Source organism: Canis lupus, chromosome 14 (genome assembly GCF_048164855.1).
Source record: "Canis lupus baileyi chromosome 14, mCanLup2.hap1, whole genome shotgun sequence".
NCBI lineage: Eukaryota > Metazoa > Chordata > Mammalia > Carnivora > Canidae > Canis > Canis lupus.
In genome coordinates, this window is record NC_132851.1 from 55511953 (window position 1) to 55532310 (window position 20358).

General features: G+C 35.5%; 1 protein-coding gene across 23 annotated transcripts in view; it reads left to right on the top strand.

Moving 5' to 3' along the window:
* ADGRL3 (adhesion G protein-coupled receptor L3) overlaps positions 1-20358 on the top strand; it is an 856207-nt gene that overhangs the window by 631661 nt on the left and 204188 nt on the right. The gene's annotated exons all lie outside the window — the stretch shown is intronic.

Consider the following 20358-nt stretch of genomic DNA (forward strand, 5'->3'; position numbering starts at 1 on the left):
GTCCAGCTGGTGATGGGAGCAAGCTATTATCTTGCTCTGAAAGGTTCAGAGATATTGTATCTGGTGTGTTGGTGGCACTTGGGCTTTGGTCCTCACCAGTTCAGTCACCTCTGTCTCTTGCCATATCATGCTGTCTTGATGACCAGAACAACTCTGTGTAGCATTCCTGTTTCAAAAGAAAGGATGGATGGATGGATGGATGGATGGATGGATGAAGGAAGGAAGGAAGGAAGGAAGGAAGGAAGGAAGGAAGGACCCACATTTTAATGATACTAGCATCAAGAGGTAGACTATTATTTTCCAGAATGAAATAATAGTAGTAGTTCACATTTACTGAGTGCCTGCTATGTGCAAGGCGGTCACATCAGTTGATATGCTAGATATATATTCTCATATACACAATGACATCGATTCTTCTTAACAATTGATTTTGTTGGGATCCCTGAGTGGCTCAGGGGTTTAGCACCTGCCTTCAGCTCAGGGCGTGATCCTGGAGTCCCGGGATTGAGTCCCACATCGGGCTCCCTGCATGGAGCCTGCTTCTGCCTCTGCCTGTGTCTCTGCCTCTGTCTTTCTGTGTGTCTCTCATGAATAAATAAATAAAATCTTTAAAAAGAAAGAAGCAATTCATTTTGTTGAGAGTATGTGGGAACAACAGTGAAATTCCCTAAAAAACATGTAGGTAAATAAACTAATTTGAATGAAGTAGTAAAATTCATATAATTTTTTTTTTTTATTTATGATAGTCACACAGAGAGAGAGAGAGAGAGGCAGAGACATAGGCAGAGGGAGAAGCAGGCTCCATGCCGGGAGCCTGACGTGGGATTTGATCCCGGGTCTCCAGGATCGCGCCCTGGTCCAAAGGCAGGCGCTAAACCGCTGCGCCACCCAGGGATCCCAAATTCATATAATTTTTAATAATTAACATTCTATGTAAAGAAACTAGGAGGTGGGATCACTCTTAATTCCAACTAAAATAATTCAGGAATAATTTCTGGGACCTACATAAGTGACAGTTTTAATCCAGTAAACATTAACCAAATTATTTGCATTATAACCTGTCTAGATAAAACCTGTAGGACAATGACAAACAGTGAACTTGGAGCAAACTGTATGCAATGCAGAACCAAAATGTAAAGAAAAGAATTTGGCAGAATATTTTTTTTTTAAAAAAAGCTTTCACTGTGAAACTGTTAGAAGAAAACATAAGGATGAATCTTCATAAACTTGTATTAGGCAATGGTTTCTTAGCTACAACAACAAAAGCACAAGCAACACGGAAAAAAAATAGATATATTGGACTTCATCAAAATGAAAAACAATTGTGTTTCAAAGGTACTATCAAGAAAGTGAAAAGATAACCCACGGAATTGGAGAAATTATTTGCAAATTATAAGACTGATTAGATATTTGTATTCAAAATATATAAAGAATTTTATCACTCTAAATAAAAGACCATTAGCCCAGTTAAAAAGTAGATATAGAATCTGAAGAGGCATTCTCGAAAATGATATACAAATGTCCAATAAACGCACAAAGGTGTGCAACATTATTAGCCATTGAGGAAATACAAATCAAGACTGTAATGAGATACTACTTTATAACCATTAGATAGGCTATGTTCAAAACGACCAGATAACTCTAAGTGTTGGCAAGCATATGGAGAAGTTGGAGCAGTCAGGCACTTGCTAGTGGGATTATAAAGTAGCATAGTCACCTTAGAAAACAGTCTGACACTTCCTCAAATGATTGAACATAGAGCTACCATATGACCCAGCAATTTCACTTTAGGTATCTAACCAAGAAAAGTTAGAACATACATCCACAGAAAAAACTGTATGCAAATGTTCATAGCAGCATTTATTCAAAATAGTAAAAACTAGAAACAACCCAAATGTCCATCAACAGATGAACGGATAACTAAATTGTGGTATATATTCACAAACAGAATGTTATTCACCAACCAATAAAACTAATGTAGTGCTGATTTAAGCTACAACATAGATGGACCTTGAAAACATGCTAAATGAAACAGACTTAATACAAAGGGCTGTATATTGTATAATTCCATTTATAAGAAATGCCTGGAACAGGCACATCTATAGAGATAGAATGCAGAAGAGTTATTTCCTAAAGCTATGGTGTAGGGGAATATGGGGAGTAACTTCTAATGGGTATGGGGTTTTTCTTTTTCAAGCAATGAAATTGTTCTAAAATAGATTGTGGTGATAAACACTTCAATGAATATACTAAAAAACATTCTATTGTACACTTTAAATGGCTGAGCTATATATTATATGGGTTATATCTCAATAAAGCTGTTATGTTTTAAAAGTTACAGAAAGAAGGATGCAGAGAAACATGTTTCTTTTATTTGCTATCACCTCTATATAGAATGCTGTGTCCTTATTCTCTGCATAGCTCACTGCCTCATTGCCTTCAAATGTCACCTTTCATTTAGGCCTGCTTTCATCACCAATCTAAATTTCAAAACTTTCTCCTTTGCATGTATTACTGTCTAACATACGGATATTTTACTTATTTATCTTGTTTATTATTTGCTTCCTCATGAAAGGAAGAAGTTTTGCTTGTTGATTTTGTCACTTTATCTCTAGTTTCTAGAAAATGCTTGACACATACTAGATAGTCAGTAAATATTTGTCACATGAAAGAAGTGACAGATACACCGAGATCTCAAACAGCCTGGTTTGTTTGGACACTACAAATAGTTCTTAAATAGTTGGGTCAGAGGATAGCCAATAGGGTGTGGTGATAAATAAGCTTGTAAAGGGAAAGAGAAGCCCTGCTACAGAGCATCTGTTACAGATACAATGAGGAATTTAATCTTATATACTATAAACAGGAGAGAACCATGGAAAGGAGGTGAGAAGGGGAATGTAATTATCATTGTTAGTTATGTTGCCCTCTTGGAGGCAAGCAATTGTGGGCCTTTTTTTTTTTTTTTTTTTTTTTTTTTTGGTGAATTTTAACTAGGTGTGCTATGGTCTGCTTGTTGTTGTGTCTTTTTAAATTTCTCTCTCTCTTTTTCTTTCCCTCAATCCCTATGTTTCTAAGTAAGAGGGAGTCTCTGAAACATCTTTTTTTTTTTTTAATTTTCCCATCCCATCCATAATGATTTATATTATCATATACTTAGAAGCACAGGTAACACTAAAGATATATAATGTGTAGCATGATTTACATTTGCTTATTATTTTAATTTGGACTTTTTCATGGGTTAAATCAGACATTTAATCCATTTGCAAGTCAGTTTCTAGTCTCAATGTTAACTTTATTTAAAAAAAGAATAGAAATTCAGAAAAGATAAAACATTTTGTCTTCTAGAAAAAACAAAAAACAAGAAAAAGCAGTAGTTTTCCTGTTTAACTTTCTTATTACCACAGTCCTTAGATTTTCACATTAAGTTAGGGTAACTTAGCAATGACCCTGAGCAAGGTGAGAAAAGGAATAATTTTTTTTTGTTTAGTTTTGAAATTATTGTTAAGCCGAAAAACATAAAGTGATCAGAGTTTATTTTATGCTCTTAAAGCAAAATCTATTTATCAACCCATAAGGAAATTACAAGCCTTGCTTTCGGTTCTTTGTTTAAAATGCAGTGTAGTGCAGTATGATTTGCATGTTAATGATGTGAATCCAACTGTATAATAAATGGAGAGGGGAAGATATAAACTAGCTTTAGAGAGCAGGTTTGTTTGTTTTTCATGATTTCTTCCTTAAATGTTTAACTTGAGAACACATCTATGAGGTATGCTTATGTGAAAGCTAATAATTTGTGATCATTGAATGGAGTGGCAATGAAGCAAGGAGTCCCATTCTCAGATTTCTCACTCAGAAAGCAACTGGGCACTAGAGGCACTTGAACATCTTTGGAAGGCAGACATCATGTAACAAACAAGAGGCTGTCAGTATCCATTCTGTGTAGTGTCATCTCTGAAATCAGAAAACATGGGGCTGCCATAATTTCTCTTCCTCTCATTAACACCCCCCCATTCTTGACCACATTCAAGCATGCAATTGTGATAATTTGTATTTTGTGCTTTTTCGTTGGCTTCCTGTTATATTGCTATGCATGTTCTCATTAAGTAAAACTGGAAAATAAAATCAGTTTTTAAACATTAATGTGTGATTTGTGGGAGTGTGTCTTAGAAGCACTGAATTGCTAGAAATTGAAAAAACAGAATCTGTGTTTTTGAAAGCCAACCAGTTTCCTTTTATTGACAACCTTTGAGCCATTTCACAAGTTGGAAAGCAACCATGGAGCCATTTTGTGTTTAGATTAATATATATTTAAAATATCCTAAAGCCATTATCAGTATGCAGTAGCCCCCTCATTGAACAAATACAGATAAGAAGTAAATGAAGAATTTCCTCTACATCAGTAGTTCTCAAACAGAGGTGATTTTATCCCAAGAGGGCATTTGGCAATTTCTAGAGATATGTTTGGTTGTCCCAACTGTAGGTAGTGAGCACTACCAGCATTTAGTGCATGAAAGGCCAGGGATGTTGCTAAACAACCTGCAATGTGCAGGACAACAACCCGTATAACCACACAACAAAGAATTGTGTGTCCTAAAATGTCAATAGTATCAAGGTGGGGAATTCCTGCTGTAAATAAAGATATGAAGCCAAATCACATCCTAAATGTTGTGTTCTAATTCATAAACACTGGAAAAAGAGTTAGGGCCTGTATCACCTACTGGTATATAACAATGCTACTACAAACTTAGTGACCTAAAACATGCACATGCATTATCTCATATTCTGTGGTCAGGAATCCAGGCCTCCCCTGAGTGGATCTTCTATAAGACTACAATCAGGGGATCCCTAGGTGGCTCAGTGGTTTAGCGCCTGCCTTTGGCCCAGGGTGTGATCCTGGAGTCCCAGGATCGAGTCATGTATCAGGCTCCCTGCATGGAGCCTGCTTCTCCCTCTGCCTGTCTCTCTGCCTCTGTATGTGTGTGTGTATGTGTCTCTCATGAATAAATAAATAAAATCTTAAAAAAAAAAAAAAAGACTACAATCATCATGTCACCAGGGATGAGTTCTCATTTGAATGCTGGACTGGAGATGAATCCATTTCCAAGCTCATGTGATCATGGGCAGCATTACATTCTTTGAGCCTCAATTTCTTGCTAACTACTACTGTTCTCACCTCCTTGTCCTGTGACCCTCTCTATAAGCAGCTCACAACATGGCAGCTTACTGCTTCTCATAAGACAGACAGAATATGTAATGTAGGTCACACATGTGATCACATATGTTCCACCACTTTTGCCATATTCTGTAGGGTAGAAGCGAGTATAAATCTCACTCATAAAAAAAAATAAAAAAATAAAATAAATCTCACTCATGGTCAATAAGGAATTACACAAAAGTATGAACATCAGTAAGTAGGGGTCATGGGGACCACTGAGGAGTCTGTCTGCCATAAGGAAGTTATCTTCTATTTATTTTTGCTTTTTAAAAATGTTGCTATTCATTAAAAGTTAATTGGCTAAATATAAAATACATAATGGTAAAATATGAATATTTTTCAGAGAAATAGAAGAGAGACCACAGATGACCGCCATGTAGTGACTGTTGCTGCTACTTTTCCATATGTGTAGAATATTTGCAATAACACCAAAGTGCTCTTTCTATAGTCAACTCAGAAATTTACAGCTATGGTTGGGCCCTTCTTTCTGTAGACCTATGATTTGTCACTGTGAGCGTGCCTGTCTCTCTGTTTCATTTTTTTCTCTGTATTAAGAATTTTCACATTATTTGGTGGTTGGCAGTGGGAGCTTGGGAACAGAAAGGCCATCTTGAGTCCATCACTGCTAGTGACAGGTGAAGATTCTTCAGTATTTAAGATACATAACTGTAAATAGGATAAATTAAATAACTAATAACTGAAAGCATCATGAGTTACATAACACAAAAATAGGTACTGAGTCCCTTTCAAATATATTAAATTTATCTTGTTATAATAAATCTTGTTTCACAGATACTTGCTGGGGAACCTTATCTGATTACACTTAAAGTGTATACACTTAAATTTACTGAATCTAAGAATATTTATTTGTTTATTTATTTATTAATTTATTTAACTTAGAGTCAGTAAATACATATTATGTGTAAAGGTGTATATTCAGAATATAAATTTGCTGAATCTATATTCTTTGATACGTAGCTATGCTTCCCTTTGTCTTTAATATAAGCCAGATTAATTTGTACATGGTTGGAAATTAATTTTATCAGTGAGACTGTGATACCACAAGGGTTATAATATTAAAGAGATTCATTATTAAGCAGTGTGGCACAAATGTTAATAAATAAGAGTTTTATGATTACATTGAATCTTTTATCCATTTGTGTCCTCTTAAGATGCACTTAAAATAACGGTAATTCTTTTAAGATACTATTTAATCTATTATAATACTATAAGACCTATTCTGTGGTGTTTAATACATATGTGATGACTGATAAAGTTGCATTATGGTAGATACCAACTGTATTTTTCACTTTAATTGAATTCTGAATTTCTGTTTTATATCATTTGTATTCGTAGTGTATAATTTTAGGAGACATGGAAATTATATAGTCAAATAGATATTTTGTTTCCTTCATATAACTTCCTTGTATGTTGTATCATTTGCATATCTTATATGGAGATTCATGAATATATAAAAATGTATTAAGCACCTATTATGAGCCAGGAACTGTACTGGATGTGAAATATTACATTATAATTTTTAAGTCTACTTTACCCAATTTTTTAAAAGAGAACTAATACTCATCCTGGTTTAGAGATTTGCCTGAAGTTTCACAACTAGAATGTGAAGGAACTGGTACTCATCTGCAGATGGCCTTTCATGTGGCTCTATCTAACTAGTGGTATAATAAATGATCACTCCCAGAAAGAATGGAATCCTAAATTCTTATTCTGAATTCATATCCTAAAAATAATAAGCATATATTGAATACAAGTATGAGTGATCCAAAATAACAACTTTATTAATTATTTCCCATTTCTGCTTACTATCACAATAAATCACAGATATCAAAAAGATTAGTGATTTAACAAAGTACAGAGAGTGGGGCATAGTAGGGAAGAATAGTTGAGATTGAGAACAATATTCCAGAAGGAAAAAGAAAAAATATTCCAGAAGGACACATTCACATCATTGAAAATGAGAAGAGGCCTTTCTGAGGACACAGGAAATAAATCCAGGATGGTTAGGAGACAGCAAAGGCAGGAAGGCTTAAGCACCTACTGGAGAGTTAGGCAGGGTGAGGATTAGTGGGCTTTTTATGTCACGTTTAAGGATTTTGACTTTATAGTAAGATCAGTTAGGAGTTTTTAAAGAGCAACAACATAGATTTGCATTTCTTAAAGATCACTACAGGTACAAGGTGAAAGATAGAATTATAGGTACTTATTTGATGATCCAGGGAGATGACTTGACTACTTATAGCTACAACTACCTGGGTGGCCCTCAAGAGCATTATGCTTAGTGAAAAAAGCCAATCTCAAAAGGTGTGATGCCTACGACTCTATTTATATAACATTCTTGAAAGGATAGAAACTGTAGAGATGGAAAATAGATAAATGGTTGCCAGGAGATAGCCATGGGTGCAGATTTGAATACAAAGAAGTGACACAAGGCAGTTCTTTTGTATATGGAACAGCTCTGCATCTTGAATGTGGCAGTGGTCATACAAATCTATGCCTGAGATAAAATCTCATAGAACATAAGCATGCACACATAAATGAATGCAGGTGAAATGATATAAAGTCTGCAGTCAAACTGGTACAGTCATCTACCAATGCCCGTTTCCTGGCTTTGATATTATACTGTAGCTATATAAGATGGCTCCACTGAGGGAAGCTGAGGGAGGGGCTCTTTTTTACTATTTTTGCAACTTCCTCTGAGTCTATACTTATTTTAAAGCAAAAAGTTAATTTTCTTGAGGCCATTATAATAGAGCAAGCTTTCTAAAGAAGGGGGATGGTGATATTCTCAGGGCATCAGTGATCAAACTCAAGTTCTCTTATGAATATTTTGCAATGAATCAAGGCAGTCGATGTTAGAGTGCATTTATTGAACAGCTACTAATTGAGTCCGTCTTCTGTGTCACATGCTGTTCAAGTCATCCAGGATTGTGGCCAAGCAAAACAGCAGTAGTCTGTCTTCATGGGGCCATGGGCTACAAAAGAGTCTAAACCTTGGCCTGCAGAGAGTGTCACACACATTTTTGACTCCCTCCTACGTAAGGATCAGGCTGTGCTTCTACGAGATCAGGCTACAGGCAGAAATTTTATTACTACATGTGGACTCCTAAATTATGTGGGCCATCTACAATTTTGAATCCACAATAGTTTGATTTTATTCATATTATATATTTCAATATTGATTTAAAATAGTCCTTTTCGGGATCCCTGGGTGGCGCAGCGCTTTGGCGCCTGCCTTTGGCCCAGGGCGCGATCCTGGAGACCCGGGATCGAATCCCATGTCGGGCTCCCGGTGCATGGAGCCTGCTTCTCCCTCTGCCTGTGTCTCTGCCTCTCTCTCTCTCTCTCTTTCTGTGACTATCATAAATAAAAATAAAATAAAATAAAATAAAATAAAATAAAATAAAATAAAATAAAATAAAATAAATAAAATAAAATAAAATAAAATAAAATAGTCCTTTTCTTTTCCATCTCCCCAAGCCCCCTATTTTACTGTCAAAGCTAAATACAGAATTTTTTTTTTTAGAAAAAGTTTTGAAATATCTTGTATGTTCCCAAATCATATCATCTCAAAATTTGAAATAGCACAGAGCAAGCAAATGATTTTGAGGAAATATTTGTTTTCCTTAGTTACATTATTTTTTCTTAAAACCATTATTTCCCAGGGCACCTGGATGGCTCAGTGCTTGAGTGTCTGCTTTTGGCTCAGGTTGTGTTCCCAGGGTTCTGGGATCGAGTCCTGCATTGGGCTCCCGCAGGGAGCCTCCTTCTCCCTCTGCCTGCCTCTCTCTCTTTCTCTCTCTGTGTCTCTTATGAATAAATAAATAAAATCTTTAAAAAAAAAATTCTAAAACATTTCCCACTGGAGTACAACTAACAATATCACTGTCCTCTCCAAAGTGGGTTTGGATAAAGAGGGTGATAAATTACTGCTGGGGCTTTAAATGTCCTTCAGATATTGAAGTGAAAAAAGATAAACTTTATAATTTTATTTCAGCATAGCCTATCTTTGTTCTTGTTATAGAGGTGCAAAAACTACTTTACTTCTGTAAGCTAGATAGCTGTTTATAATTCTCCTGAAGGAAAATTGATGGCATCTTGGAATAACCTGAATTTAATTATAATGTTATATTATTACTGAATGTCTCTTGTATGTTAGTATTATCGAAGTAAATAATAGGAATCCACATTATTAAAGATAAGGAAATTTCGAATTTCTGGAAGATTAATTTGCCCAAAGCCAAATAGCGAGTAGATGATAATCTAATATTTGAACCTAAAATCAATGCTTTTCCCAGGGTACCTCACTGCCTTTTATTTTATTATTAATACAGTGAATGTACTGTCTTACAAAGCTTTTGAGGTTTCTTCATAAGTCTCTGAAAATGAACATAATTCTTTTGAAGTAGAAGGGCCCAATATAATCAGTATCCATTTTATTTATTTATTTATTTTCCCCAGCAGTCTGGAATATATTTGTAATGTGCATGCATTTGTCCATGTGTGTGTTTTTTTTTCTTTTTCTTTTTAGTAAAGAAACCTAAAAATCATTATCCTGTGGGCAGATTCTTACCAAGCAATATTCTTCTCTGACTTACTTATCACTACCTATGGAGTGCATGACTCCATCTTCTTAAAAAATAATAGTGATAAGGGTACCTGGGGGAATGTCTGGGGTGGTTCAGTGGTTGAGAATCTGCCTTTGGCTCAGGGCATGATCCGGAGTTCTGGAATTAAATCCCATATCGGCTTCCCTGCATGGAGCCTGCTTCTCCCTCTGCCTGTGTCTCTGACTGTGTCTCTCTCTGTGTCTCTCATGAATAAATGAATAAAATCTTAAAAAAAAAAAAAAAAGATGCTAGGTGGCTCAGTCGATAAAGTATTTGCCTTCAGCTCAGGTCGTGATAGGGGTCCTGGCATGGAGCCCTGCATGGGGTGAGTGGCCCTGCTCAGTGGGGAATCTGCTTCTCCCTCTCCGTCTGCTCCTAATTGTGCTCTCTCTCCTATTCACTCTCTCTCTCAATTAAATAAATAAAATCTTTTAAAAAAATAATAGTAATTATAGTAATCATTACTATTATAACCAGGAGAAAGCAAAATGGGGAGGTTTTTATATATTACTCCATTAATTTGGAAGGTGGTAGGTAAGGCATGGTGGACATGTAGGTGAAAGAAAATAAGTTGTTTGCATAAAAGAGTGAGAAGAAGTTGCTAAATTCTCAACATGAGGACTAGTTGAAAACATTTACCTTAGGTGCCCTGAATTCTATTCCTGAGTCTGTAACAGAAAATACCTTGGCTTATTCACTCAACCACCTGATCTTCAGTTCAACAGAGACTATTTCTACCCTTCCCTTTGTAAGAAAAGCAAAATTCAACTGAGTTGATTTTGAAGATATAATTGATTTTATTCAGTGATTCATGAGTTGGGCAGCACCCTATCCAGTAAGTAGAAAGGGGCTACAAGGAGCTATACAAAATAGTTTTTTGTAGAAAAAAGGGGGCAGGAAAAGGAAATTTCTAGCAAAGAATAGATTGTTTTTGACAAGATCACCTTCCTAAGGGGAAAGGAACGGGTCTATCTGGCAGATTATTCACTAGTGCTAACCAGATAATTCCATACTGACTCATTAAAGGTTATGTTCCTGGGAGAGGCTGAAACTGCAATTAAGTTAAATATTAAGTCTTGATTTGCTGATGGGGGGCTTAGCACAGATGACTCCATTTTGAATCTGTTGCCTTTTTTTTTTTAACACAATTTTTTTTTTTAAGATTTTATTTATTTATTCATGAGAGACACACACAGAGAAAGAGGCCAAGACACAGGCAGAGGGAGAAGCAGGCTCCATGCAGGGAGCCTGATGTGGGACTCCATTCCCATGTGGGTCTCCAGGATCACTCCCTAGGCCTAAGGCAGGTGCTAAACTGCTGAGCCACACAGGCATCCCTAACATAATTATTTTAAGGGGAAGTAATTATAAATTAATAGCATCTTTTTAAATATTTAAATTTCTTGGGGTGCCTGGGTGGCTCAGTCAATTAAGTGTCTGCCTTTGGCTCAAGTCATGATCCCGGGGTCTTGGGATCCAGCCCTACATTGAGCTCAGCAGGGAGTTCAGTGGGGATCCTCCTTCTTCCTTTCCTTCTCTCCCTGTTTGTGCTCAGTTGCTCTCTCTGTCAAGGAAAAAAATAAAACTTTTAAATAAATAAATATTTAAATGAATAAATATTTAAGTGTCTTGAGAGTCTAAGTCTATAATTTCTGACACTTGTATTTTGGCTTTTGAATATTGTGTAAGTAAAATTTTGAAACCGTTGTATATCAAATTTTACAAACTGTAATCTAGAGTAGTTGATCAAATTATTTAATTCAAAATGTCAATGTAATTGAGATACAGTAGTATATGTAGATACTGAAAATACTTTTCAAAATAAAGCGTATTTATTCTCACTCACCCAACATGCATGATTGAATACTTCATGTATTCCAAGTAGCATATTTGCATGGAAACGGTGTGGAATGTCATTTTTCCCTGTACTTAGGAAGGGTTGTAGAATTGAAATACAATTTGGGCAGATAGACTTAATTTATGTATCAAGTCTGTCATCTCTATGCTGAGTATTTAAGTCCTTTCAAATGCCATACAATATGGTTGTGGTTGCATTTGAAATTAAGAATCATTTATATGCCAGTTTTACAGCTTCCTTCCTTTTTATTATTTAAATTACCTGAATAAATGAAATATTAATTGGACTCACCAGTGGGAGAAAGTTGATGGGCACACTGAAGAGCCACCCTTTTATTTCCTACAACCTATGATAAAATTATACTGACCACCCTATAAACTCCTTGAGGAAAGGGATCATGTTTTATACAACCAGGTATTCCCGTTCTAGCAGCTAGTTGGAGCTCCAATTCATGTCACTCGTAGGATTATTAGCTAAAAAATCAATGCTGGAGTTTTGGGGGGAGGGTTTTAAAGAAATATTTTTGAGGTACTTAAAAAGCAATATAACATCCTTCTTTTTTCCAGACTCTAAACATAAACAACAAAACAAATAACCAAGACCAGTAGCTGTCCTAAAATAAAGCCTTACATTTTATCAGTTTCTTAGAAACTTGTACAGAAACAAGAACAAGCACATATATATTTTCAAGCATCTGCAATAGATCAAAGTTACTCGAATTGCATTTCTTTAAAAAAAAAAATTTGAGCTTAAATGATGAACTCTTCTTCATTCTTCACTGTTCACTTGAGTATTTCATTTCCAAACACAGAGGATAATTTTGTTTTTCTTGAATTTATTTTAACTTTATACTTAAAAATAAATCATGCACAACCCTTCTATTTCGGTATCACTTTATCTTCATAGGTAAACTACAATTCACAAGTTAATAGTAAAACATATGTCACTGCAAATATTAGGCAATAACTCCAGTAACTGGATAACAATGATGTCAGATCTAGGGAAATAAAACACAGTATTGAGACTAGAAGTAAGGAATTATTCTAAATCCTAACACCAATTCAACTACTTCCCCTCCTTGAATGTTTTACTGGATGTCGAGAAATCAGTAAACTCGAATCCACTTGAATTTATTTCCCCAGTTTGTTTGTCTGCATTGTTTCATCACGACCAGAGTTTACTTAATATTCTCATAAATTAAAACTTCTATAAATTGTCCAGGAATGAGCATACCAACATGCTTCTGTTGATTATAATTCAGGAATCCTCAGGATTATTTGCATACAGTTTGAAATTAATACGTTTATGCGGTTGTCTAACATTTAAATAAATAATAATAATTGAATAGAGCTAGAGAATAATTTATATGAGAAGGACTAACTCTCCTTCTGTTTAAGCAAAGGGGCAAACATCAGTTCAAGTCAATTAACAATTACAAAAGGCCAACTGGGTGTCAGTGAGGACCATAGCACCCATACCCAAAGCCATCACCTCCTCTCTCAAACCGCATGCCCTTGTGGGCATATGTGTATCCATCCCATAGCATTCTTGTCATTAGCATCATCACCAGCACCTCAGATGTATGGCCAAGTAGTCACTTGTTCTCTCTACTTCCACCTTCTCCGATTCAGCCACTCTTAACTACAGCAACCCAAGTGAACCTGAATCGGATCATGTCACTCCACTGCTCAGAACCTTCCGGTGGCTTCCCATACTAAAGTTCTCACCATAACTGTAAAGCCCTACGTGCTATAGCCCCTACCCCCTCTCTGATCACAGTTCTTCCCCATTGCTCCAGCCGCACTGGTCACCTCACTGTGCCTCGGGCTCTATGGACACTGACTGTAATATCTGAGAGGCTCACAGCTATTCCCATCTCTCACTCTGCCACTTGTCACCTTAGCAGGCTGTACCTGACACCCTCACCAACACCCAGCACTTTCTATCACTTTGTCCTGCTTTATTTATTCTTTTTATCCTTAGCACATTTTAATATCTAATGTATTTTTTTTATTTTTTGTCCTATTTATTATTTCTCTCTCCTCCTGAAATGTAAGCTTTATGAGAGCAGAAATTTTTAGTTTTTTCATTTTTATATACATTTATATACATTTCTGTATCCCCAATATGAGGAATAGCAATTTGCACATAGTAAGCTGTCAGTAATTTTTGGTTGAAGCAAGGAATAAATACAATATTATCACAGATAATAAAAATATATTATTCTTTTACTTTGCTAAGCACTTTAAATGCATACTGCCATTTTTTTCTCAAATATATATTATTGGTTCTGTGTAGTGAAAAAAACCAAGGCACAGAGATATATTACAATCTGTTCAAAGTTGAATCTTTTTTATTTAATTTATTTAGTTAATTAGTTTATTTTTAGAGGGGAGAAGGAGCAATGGCAGAAAGAGTGAGAAAATCTTAATCAGGCTTCACACACTGGATGGAGCTCAACAAGGGGCTCAGTTTCATGACCCTGAGATCATGACCTGAGCCAAAATCAAGAGTCAGATGCTTATTAACCAACTGAGCCTCAAGGCACCCCATAGTCACATCTCTAATAAATGATTCTTTATCTAATTGTGTTATAAGAAGACATGTCTGCTATTAGAAGGTTTTACCAACTGGAAGATTCTCATTATTTCACCTTTTAACATTTCCTAAGCTGGAAATGCACCTCACAATTGAAGACATGTTGGAGTTTAATTAGCAGAGATTTAACTTTTCTTTGTAAGTGGCTCAAAAAATAACTGATGATATTGTACATTTGAGAAAATTAGGTATATTAAAATCATCTTGAAGGCAGTACTCTCTGCTCACCTCTGAATCCTTGATCCCCAGCACAATGTATAGTATAAAACAAACACCAATAAACATACTGAATGAAAAATAGAGTTAGGATATTTTTCTTCTATTGCCTGTCTTCTTCAGTAGCTTTTTCTATAAAGCTCTTAGAGACGGCTTCATGAGCTCAAGGAACGTGGTAACTATACTCAACATTTTATTCCCAATACAGCTCCTGTTACTTAATAAATATGGAGAGAGGGACACCTGGGTGGCTCAGTGGCTGAGCGTCTGCCTTCGGCTCAGGTTGTGATTCCGGAGTCCTGGGATCAAGTCCCCGCATCAGGCTCCCTGCGGGGAGCCTGCTTCTCCCTCTGCCTATGTCTCTGCCTCTCTCTCTGTGTCTCTCATGAATAAATAAATAAAATCTAAAAAAATTAAAATAAATATCGATAGAATGAATTAATCTTGTAATTTCTAGAGTTGAACTCTCTTATAGGTCAATAATATATGTCATACTTGATACTTAAAAAAAGAAAAAGATTTCAAACTTCTATCAGTTAATATGGATACACATGGGTTTTAGGGTCAAACTACATGTATTTAAATGCCAGCTTCACCACTTACCAACCATGTGAAGCTAGGAAATTCACACAACCTTGCTTATGCAGGTAAAGCCTTAGCATACTGCCAAGTATGTCATTTATGCTCAAAGAAAGTCAACTATTATCTCACATTATTGTTTGTTGCTTGTTTATTGTCTACCTGGATGCTGAACAATGTATTAAGTTTTGTGGATTCTACAGTTCTTAGCTGGTCCCGAATCTTTACTATGAGAATTAGAAATGCCATAAGCAGAAAGAAATTAGCTCAAAGATAATTACTGCCTCCCCTCTTAACAGCAGTGGGCAGGCTGCTCTTTGGAGGATCAAGTTGAGGTTCTCAATGTCCCATCCAGGTTAGTATGCTTAAGAATGAGTCTCTGTAACCATGGCTTGGTTGTTTGTCCATTCTTCTACTTAGGAACTTTTAACCTTTGAAAAATTACTGAGTCTCTTGGTGCTGCAGTTTCACCATCTGTAAAATGAAGGTAATTAATAGTGCCTCCTTACAGATTTTCTGTCAGAATCAAATGGGCCAATTCCTATCCATATTAAGCCTTAAGTAAATACCCAACAGGTCTGAACTATAGCAATACCAATAAAATTACATGTGAGCAGTGTTTAGGAAAAATTAATTTCCGAATTCATTAAGACCTTCTGCATATGTGTTTCTGTCATTAATTCTGTCTAAAGTCTAACACCACACATGGTCCTAATGGAAAGGGGGGGGGGGTGTTTGATGGACTTAGTTTGAAATCCTGGTTCCATCATTTAACAGTTATGTAAGCCTGAGAGAATTACTTATTTTGACTTCTTTCATCTCTGAAGTGGAGGTAAATACATCCACCCAAAGATTATTAGGAGCACTAAATTGGAACACATTTAAAACATACAACACAGTTCCTGGCATGATAGGGCTAAATATGTAGCAGATAATTTTAATAAGATGTCCTCAAATCCCCTATTTAGCTTATTATTTTATATAATAAGGCCATTACAAATTCATGTTTAATTAGTATAGATTATTTCCTCTATTTTGCAATAAGAATGATATGGGAAAATCAGAAAATATAAATGGATTAAATTACAAAAATAAATATGCCTTCCCATGGCTAATAATTTGTGGAATTTCACTATCTTAAAGAGGCCATAAAGCCAAATATTATGAATGAATTCTGAAAGGAATCACATAATTTCCTGATAGGTAAAATTAATGTTTCTTTTTTAAAGGTAAGTATAATCAAATCTGCTGCCACCAGCTTATATCCACAGGGATCAAGCAAAATTTCTCTCTTCTACCAGAGCACTGTGCAAGTACCAAAAGCCACTTGTAGTGTTGCTATGGTTTTAGGTTTCTTATTTCCTCTATCAAGCCCTTGGGAAGATTTCTTCAATAACTGACGTTGGATTTAAATAAATACTTGGAGGGAGGGGAGAAAGAAACATTTCTGTAGTCAGCCTAAATACTATATGTTGGAATGAAGTCAACACAGAAGATTAGTAAAGGGAAAACCATAGGGGAGACGCATATTTTAGAGAAGAAAAAAAAATGAATCAAGAAGAAAGTTCATGCACTTTATGAGTAGAAGGTAAACATTTCTTCTATTGTGAAGTTTTATATTCTTTTTAAAATTTTACAGTTTTTTTTTGGAGGATGCCTGTAATAGTCTGCTAAGGCTGTCATGACAAAATACCACAGGCTAGGTAACTTAAACAACAGAAATCATTTCCTCCCAGTTTTGGCAACTAAAAGTCCACAAGACCAAGGTTCTGGTCAGATTGGTTCCTCTTGAGGTCTCACACCTTGCCTTAGAAATGGCCACCTTCTCATTATGTCCTCATATGGCCTTTATTTTATGAGTATGCATCCCTACTATTTCTTCCTTTTCTTTTCTTTTTTTTTTTTTTTTTTTGTATGTCTTCCTTTTCATTTAAGGATAACAGTTCTATTGGATCAGGGCCCCACCCTTAAAATCTCATTGAACCTTAATTACCTTTTTTAAAATCTCCATTGCCAAGTAGAGTTATAGGTGGGGTAGGGCTTCAACATAAGGCCTTGGGGGAAAACAATTAACAATGTCCATCCCCAAAAATATGTTTTGTGATCAAGAATAGTAATGTCTTATTAGAATCATTGTACTTCACTCCCTTCTTAAAGCATGTGGAAGACGCAGTTGTAGAATGCACGAGATAATTCAGAATGTCATTTTTGATAGCTTATTATAGAAACATGGAATATGGAATTGGGGGACACTGATTTACTTTCTGTAGGTATGATTATGATTCACTTACCATCTGAGCCTATATTTTTTCATTTGTAAAATTAGAAATTTGTAGTTACAATTACTACATGCCGTGAATTCAATGAGATAATAAAGACTTTGAAAAATGTAAAGCACTATACCAATGTTGGTTATTTTCAGTTTTCCATTAGTATACTCCACAGACTATAACCTATAGTAATATTCAAATAATATTTATTCTTTTCAAGGCAGATTGAAGGAAAAATAAATTAAACAAAATAAGCCAAAATATAAAAATGAAATAAGCCATGGGCAATATATTTCAGGGGACAGGAGAATTAAAATTTTATACATAAGGAGTTTGTTTAGTTACTTTTATGAAAATATAAGCACAGTGAGCCCAGTAACAATGACAAAATAGTGAGGAGAATTATATAATTTTGATAAAGTGTTATATGTAAATAGGCACCTCTCTGTAACACAATTCCAAAGAAATAAGTTCTATATTAATCCTTAATATTAATATGTCCATATTAAATTAAGTCCTTGCAGTGTATTACATAACAATTCACACTTTAAAAAGTTCCCTTATCAGTATACTTCATTGCTTCACAAGAGTATATTCAGTTTAAATATGGATATCCTGAAAGAGACATTTGGAGGAAGAGGAGACTGTGTTCTTCCTGCGTCTTTTTGTGTTATCTGGTAGTTTTCTTAATGATAGCGTAAAATGCACTTATAAGGTAATATTTTTAGCCTATCAACTACAAGGACTCTTAACAACTCCATCTGCTATATTTATCATTTTTCCTTTTTTTATGATATTTCACAACTGAACCCTCCCTTGCTTCCTTGACCTACACCTGATGTTCTTCTATCTTGACTGAGAGCTAATTTACTGTAGGTCAGACACAAGGCTAAAAACTGAGGAAATAGTCTTGAACAAAACACATTAGTATGTAACCTCGTCTTGGTAACTTTGAAAAGGTTCCTTGGTGGAGATGGCATCCAAGCAATCCCCAAAGGCTAAACAGAAATTAGCCAGGTGGAAATAGGATCAGGAATGCTGCAGCATGTGCAAAAACCCTGAGGCAGAAAGAACATGGTACAGTTGGGAAATTACTGGTAATTTTTGTATGGCTTAATGGTAGAGCTGAAAGATGAAGAAGCATTACAAATGAGCTAGAGAAATAAACTCATAAAGGGCTTTAGGCACAAAGAAAAGGAGTCCAGTCTTTGTTTAGAGGGCAGACAGAAATGATTTAAGGGATTTTAATCTGGAGAGTAACATATTCCAATTTATACCCTACAAGATGCCTCTGGCAAAAGGTATAGAATTGTTTCAATAGGATAATTTTAGAGAAAAATAATGAGCATTGATTTCCATTATGTGGTGGTATTGTTAAATACATTTTGGTGTGGTACTATATAGTCTTTAAAAATCAGAAATCTGGACTATTATAGAGCACAAAGAAAAATATATTAAATCTGTGCTAAAAGACAAATCTATTCAAAATTGGCAAGGCCAGAGGCACAGCAAACAAGCATCTTGTGATAGTGTATCGTTGTTCCTTGTGTATGATTTGTGTGATTGAGACAATAGACTGGTCAATCTTCTCACTGCATGTGGGATTATGCAGTTTTATCAGAGTAAAAATGTTTGCAAAACAAATCTCTTCCGTCCCAGAGCATTGTATGCTAACTAAAATATCTAAATGAAGGAAAGTGCATTCATTTAGAAAGCATTCTTCAGTATCTATATAATTCTGAAGAAACTACAAATGAGAGATGGCATTATTTAAATTGAAGGAGCCAGAGAAAATGCTTGGAGTTAGTTTTTAACTATTGCCTTACTATTCTATCAAGTGGTATAAAGTGAAGAATATTTCCGCCAGCCAGTAGACTTTGCACAAAAAAGGCGCTTGTATCCCAGCAACGACAACACTGACATTTGTTTTTAAGGCTAATACTTAATATTAATAAGAACAGGAGTATTTGACTTTAATATTAATTTATTTTAATTAATTTAATATTAAATACTATTCAATGTCAAGTTATTAATAGTTCTTTTTTTTAAATATTTTATTTACTTATTTGATAGAGAAACAGTGAATGCACAAGCATGGGGAGCTTTAGAGGGAGAAGCAGGCTACCCAGTGATCAGGGAGCCTGATACGGGGCTTGATCCCAGGACCCTGGGATCATGACCTGAGCCAAAGACAATCACTCAACTGACTGAGCAACCCAGGCACCCCTATTATTAGTTCTTAATTGTATTTTTTTTCTTTTTGAGACATTTCAAGAAATTTAAATGCAACTGATATATGTATTAGAATCATTTCTACTGTTTGTAATTTTAAGAATTGAATTTCACTCATGTTGCTAAATTTTATATTTGTGGTAAACAATTAGTGTCAATTTTAGTTTATCAAAAATCGATAGTAAAATCTCAATATTGCCATTTTGTTCTGGTATTGCTTTCACTGGCAAAAAGCTTAGAAGGTCTGTCGTACTTGTGGCTAGTGATGATTGAGAACAGAGAAAAATAGAGAAATGAAAATCAATGAGACTCAGCAGTTTGGGGGATGAGATATAAATGGAGGAAGGGGAAAAACGATCCTCTTTCTGTTTTCATGAACTTTGCATCAATGATGTTATGAACATCGCATTCCCATAGAGGGAGACTCCAAGAGGAAGGAGAAAAGCTTAGAAGAGAGGAAGAGGAAACAGAACAAGCAAGGAGACAGCTAGAAAAATAGCATCACTCCAGAAAAGGCTACAGTTTCAGTGATTAAATGTTCAGAAAATCCATACTCCCTTCCTACTGCCGTCTCTATCTTGTTATACATACCAAACACCCAGTGATGGATGCGGTACCTCTTCTGGGGCAGCAGAGTCAGGTCGATGACACGTTAAAGAAAGCAGACAGTGAATGACAAACAGCCGGAGGCTCAACACAGGACTCCGAGTTCCATAAACCCAAATCTGGCTAGAATTAGTGCCCCTGGGTTTATTGCCA